The sequence below is a fragment of the Zootermopsis nevadensis genome, unplaced genomic scaffold (assembly GCF_977971745.1).
Source record: "Zootermopsis nevadensis isolate Lab colony 2312 unplaced genomic scaffold, Znev_1.0 Znev_ptg000020l, whole genome shotgun sequence".
NCBI lineage: Eukaryota > Metazoa > Arthropoda > Insecta > Blattodea > Termopsidae > Zootermopsis > Zootermopsis nevadensis.
In genome coordinates this window covers 5231854-5238173 of record NW_028259152.1, presented here as the reverse complement: position 1 = coordinate 5238173, position 6320 = coordinate 5231854, and positions in this window count along the sequence as shown.

Sequence of the window (6320 nt, the reverse complement as noted above, 5' to 3'; positions counted from 1 at the left end):
ATTCTTCGTTCAATATAAATATGTTTAATTTTTTTTCCTCTCTTTCCCTTTTCTTTCTTTATCCCTGTATTTCTTTTACACTGTCGTATTTATTTTTATTGCTTATTATATTTCTTTTCGTCTTTTTTCTGTCTTTGCATTCTTTATTTATTTCTACTGTTTTCTGTTTTTCATTTTTCACTCTTCCTTTTTTTCTAAATTTCTTTCCCTTTCGTTCATTGTTCTTCACAGGAAAACCTCAACGGTGTTTGTAATTATGGGAAAAATGTACAATTTTACATAAATTTATGAATGAAGCATGCTAACTTATAACACTATTAGAACAAATGTAGGGCAGCTTGGGACAGGACGGGGCCACGGGGCAGAACGGGGTATCGGCTTTATTTCGTCTGCAATGCGTTGCAATCTATCGGGTCCTTATGCACGTGACGCCAGGAAATCAAGTGCCGCCCAGCCATGTACTAGCGAGTCTACATGGTTCTTCAGCCACTTCAGAGTGCATACATGCATGCCTTGCCGTAAGATAGCAACTTGTACAAAAACGGCAGATAAAAAATGTTATTCCTTAATATAATGCAGAGCATCTCGCAGCGCTCTTGAAATTGCATTATTTTGACCACTTTTGGATGTTTCCCTTGCTTTATAAAGAAACTTGAGGTTTCCACGGCGGTTTGTCTCCGATGGACATGACTTCCTATCGAAATACCACCTCGATCCTGAAGAAAACAGCAGGTCCCCATTTCAGAACTTGATAGTCACTCAGATGTTCACCTAATTCCCCGCTTTTACTAGAACCAATAATATCCTTGCTATATTTACAAAAGTCTGACACTGGGCCATGTGCTGAGCAGAAAGAGTTCAGTCCACACCTTTCTATCCCATTTCTTGACGATCTACTTTATTATTAAGATTTCTGTCTTCTGGGTTGTTGAGCTGTGTAGTCTGGTCGATGTTTACCAACGTTTCAGAGGTCATACTGCCTCCATCATCAGGGCGATTCTTAGTATAAAGATTTCTGTCTTCTGGGTTGTTGCGCTGTGTAGTCTGGCCGATGTTTACCAACGTTTCAGAGGTCATACTGCCTCCATCATCAGGGCGATGAGTATGAAGATTTCTGTCTTCTGGGTTGTTGCGCTGTGTAGTCTGGTCGATGGTAACCAACGTTTCAGAGGTCATACTGCCTCCGTCATCAGGGCCCTGATGACGGAGGCAGTATGACATCCGAAACGTTGGTTAATATCGACCAGACTACATAACGCAACAACCCAGAAGACGGAAATCTTTATACTCACCGCTGTGAGAACCTCAAGTCTTACATACTTTAATATTATTATCCTTCTATTTAGGCCTAGTTTCCCCAAGCGATAGCTTCCCTTAAGGTCTTTTGATCATAAACATGCTGGAAAATTTAACATAAATCCGTTTTGTGCCTTACGATGGTAGTTTGATTTACTATCCAGCAACGCTCCATCTTTCTACTGTACTGTGCTGTTTGGGCTACACGTTCAGTAGGTCGTAGGTCTGCCTTCGGGTAGTTTCTTGAAATTTGTGTATTCTGCCCCTTTACCTCTATGCACGCATTTACCGCTGTAAGGTTAACACAATAGCTGGAAATGTACTGCCCATAAATTAATAGTGATAATTTTTATATTGTTTGAATAAAAAAGTCAATTGTTAAACCATGCAAACTTACGGGGGAAGTGGAAGTGTAACTCCACGCTTTCTTTACCTTGGCACTGGAAGGAGGAGAGCGGTAAGTTTCACGCCTTGGTCCCTTTATATACCAAGGTAGTAATTCCGGCGAAGAGAACAATCCTGCCATGCTGGGACCCGAACCTAGTAGCCAAGTCACTGCAAGACTGAGCTATCGTGGCTAACCTATCCCACGTACATGGAAGTTCAAACATAAAATAAAGCAGAGCCTGTCCGCGGCGGAAGCCTTCTGCACTGCCGGGCGCGTTTCAGGAGTGAATCAGCAGCTAGACTTCCGTTCTCTGACACCCGTCGTTTTTTCTCGTGTCTGATCAGTACACAGGAGACATGGCTTCAGCTGCGACAAAATTACATCTCATCAATATTCTTCAACGAATATTCCTGATTGTCGAAAACGTTTTCACAGTAATTTGAAGGTTCTCCAATTATTGAGAGGTGATGACATCAAGGATTGTAGAATTGGCGGGACGTGTAGCACGCATTAGGGGGAGATGAACATTTCATGCAAAATGTTAGGTCGGGAATCCTGAAGGTGGGAGATTGCATGGGATATTCATATACAAATTCATTTTAAACAAAGTGTCTCCTCAAGGCTTCGGTATTTTTTTACCGTATTGACGCTCAGAAGACTCTACTATGTATCTCTAACAAAAAGTCGTGTTTTCATAAACGTTGGCACTAAACGAATGCCATCTGAGGTTAATTAACGCATGGAACAGAGTCGATTTTAAGAAACTGACAGTCGTTAAGTAATTCCTCGCCTTTTATGGAAGCAGAAATTGAATTGCCGTGTTTACTGGAGCCCATCTATCCCGAGACAGATTAATCAAGTTTTTATCCTGTATGAGATTTCAGGCGCTCATGGTGGAAAGTATGAAGATTATCTTTTGAAATATTGGTCTATGAAGCCTGGGAGAACTTAATCGACGTTTCAGAGATGCTTGATACTTCCATTATCAGGGTGATGGGATTGCCCAGAAGACAGTCATCTTCAGTCCACATCCTCTTCAAAATCTTTTCGAAAAGCATCTTCCTATCAATGCCTAGGTCTTGCAAGTAGTTTCACCCTTAAGATATTTTACTAAAATTCTGTGTTTATTCCACGTCTCCCTCATATGAGTTGTATGGCCAGCAAATATCTTTTCTTTCAGTTGGTCACTCTGGTGATACTTGGTGAAGAGTTCAGATTTGAAGCTCCTCATTGTGTAACTTTCACCAACCTCCTGTCTCATCCTCCCTCTCTTAGGTTCATGAAATATTTTTAACATCCCATTCGTTTTACAGTATCACTTCCACAAAACGCATAGCATGCGACAAATAACATACAGTCATGAGCTTAAAGTTACATGAACAGAACAACAGACTCAACAGGTAACTCTCGACACATCTAAAATCGAAATTTGAAGACAAGTCTTCTTCGGATTCCATTCAGCCTCCAGACAGGATAAGCCCATTAAGAAGTCTGACAGGAACGTGTGTTTTATCTTGTCAAGTATTTATTTTGAGTGCGTCCCGGTGATTGCATGCACATGGCGTCCCAATTGGGGGAAGGTTATCACTGCGTTTGTAGAGATACAAACATGTAAAACAAAAAAAGGTTAGCCATTTGGCTCCACGATGCTTGATTCACGCGACAACCAAAAAAAAGTCGGTGGATGCTGCAGAGGAGCGTTGTTTAGAGATTAGCAAGTGGTTATATGGTGAGCATCAGCGGTGGTCCATAGACACTGTGGGAGGCTCACAGCCAAATGGTGTCACAAAATTTGACAGCATACACTTAATCTAAACTACAGAGTGTTCCATTGGAATGGGACTACAGCAAGTAATTAAAAGCCTTAATTTGTCATCCTTCTAAAATTTGTACTTGAAACAAAATATCAAGAACAATGTAGAAAATCAAAGTGGAAATTAGTATTTGGAAAACTCTCTCTAGATTATATATAATTTTCTATTCCTGTTAACCTATAGGCAACGTAGCAGGATTCAAACAAGAGGATATATAAATCTTACACAACGACAATCTGTGTGTCTTTAAATTCATTGGAGGTGTTATGTCTCCCCAAAGCTCAGTCCGATGGAAACATGTTGCCTTGCCTTAGAAGTGAAAATTCTAGTCAGCTGTCTCGTTTAAAAATAACTAAATGCTGTATTCAGTGGTCCCCTCCGGCATGTGTAACTTCAGTTCGTTCCGTTGTCCTCCCCTCACGTGTCGGACTGGCTTCGTCGCTGTAAGAAGGAAATGACTGTTCATAATTATGTTTTTCTATGTTTATGTTCCCTGTAATCTGCCCAACCAAGTTAATATAGCACTAATGATTCTGATTTGTGATCGGGAGATGGTCGATTTAAATATCAGTTGTAATATCAGTTAAATGAATTGGAGTTTACGTGAGTTTTATAAATTTCTGTATGATAACGCCACGGCCGCTTTATTATAAATTCGTCTTCCGTGATTATCTTCACATCTCATTCCATGCTGCGTAACCTCTGTAGATGAAACAGCTTCGTCAAATAACATTATAAGCAATATCTCAGTATTCAGTTACCAGTTAATTTTCTGGGGACATCCTTTAGTCCATTACGCACAGCTGTGCATGTTTCAGACAGTTAATTACACTACTGTTTCAGATTAATTTATTCTGTCATGTCTACTTAAGCGGTAAAACTTACATTAGAATAATTATCACAAAGCTATCTTTATGCTTTGTGGATGAATCGGCTACTGACACGCTTTTGGATAAGGAATAATAGGAATAACACAGGAACGTGTCCATTAAATATCTAGTGTGTTCACAACACCAATATTATTGACATTTTGACAGTGTACTGGAGTACATCTGTCGGTAGAATAAACATACGGCGATAAAGGCGACGTAATTCTGCACCAACTGGTTATTGCTTGCGCTATTATTCTTCTACGGCTGTGGCCGTAAAGCCGAGACGACGTATTGAAGCTTGCAGTGCAGCTGTTACTGGCGTTAGAATCTACAACGTTAATTCATCGGCGAATTGCCTTACATGAATTTCACGGTCGTTAAGTTGCGAAGTGAGCATGCTCACGTGCCTGTGGGCGCCATTTATGACACGGGTGCGCCAACGACAAAACTGCAACAATCACACAGATGTCCCATAAATGCAAGGCCTCAGGATAACTTTGCAAAATACTAAAATATGTTAAGAGGGAATAGATGTGCTTCCAATCTCAAGTGTTGGAATCTTTTACTGAGGATGAACAGTTACGGCGCTACATTCTTTATATTATAGACAATAAACGTTTCGGCGTTATTTACACGTTGACATGATAGCGACAGTGTAATGTTTGCAGATTTTCCTGTAGCGCTGTGTGTCTTTCGCCACTGCTTCTCCATGATCTGGAAACGCTCTCCCTTCTCTATCACGTCAATGTGGTAACATTGTCATAACATTTTATTATTGATAATGCAAAGAATGTAGCACTGTAACAGTTCGTCCCAGGTATAAACGAAACAATACTTGAGGTTGTAAACACACGATTTACAAGACATTCGCCTCTTTATATGTGTACGTATTTTGCTAAATAAGAGTCTTCTCTGTAGGATTTGAGATTTTAACGGCGGTGAGTCTGAAGATGGCTGTCTTCTTGGTTGTTACACCGTGTAGTCTGGTAGAAGTTTACCAACATTTCAGAGGTCTTTGCTGCCTCCATCATTACGGGGATGAGGAGGTAGCATGGACCTCTGAAACGGTGAATTTCTACTAGACTACACGGCGCAATAGCCCAAAAGACAGTCAACTTCAAGAGACTTCTCTATGGTCCCGGAATTATGGGGCATATATATATCCTGTATGAGCCTGGATAGCTCAGTCAGTAGTGACTAGCTACGGGCTGGACGACCGGGGTTCGATCCCCGACGTGGGCAGAGGATTTTTCCTCTAGCCTCTGCATCCAGACCGGCTCTGGGGCCCACCCAGCCTCCTCTATAATGGGTACCGGGGTCCTTTACCGGGGGTAAAGCCGGCTGGGGCGTGATGCTGACCACTCACCCCCATCTAGTGCCGAGGTCAAGAAAGAGAGGAGCTATACCTCCACTCACCCCAAACGCCTACATGGGGTACAGTGGGACAAACTTTACTTTACTTTATATATATCCTGAATATAGACCCTATAACATACAGATTCCAATTATATCTTCTTACGGTCCGCAAAACTTAATAGTAAAAACAAGCAAAAGAATAGTATTAAAATATGACTAGAGTAGCATTAATGGAGCACACTATTTGCAACCGGCGAGCACTATGCATGCTAAACTGTTCATCGCCTTCTGTTTCAGTAATAAAAATGTCTGGCCACGGTCTTGTATTTGCACTACATGAGGGTTAGAAGTCTAGTATTGTCCGAGTTTGGTCGATGTCACAAGGGTTCACTGAGATCCGTCTGGCAGCCGGTCACGTCCGTGGGCAGCACCTGACAGCCGTCATTGTTTCACGATTCCGGCACGCGCGGACGTTGCAACAAAAGTAACATGGCGTTGAAATGGCTCGCAATTCGTCAGATTTCACTGTGCTTGCCGTACAATATCCATGCATAAAGAGTGCAACAACTATTCAAGTGCTTTCTGTGCGATTTT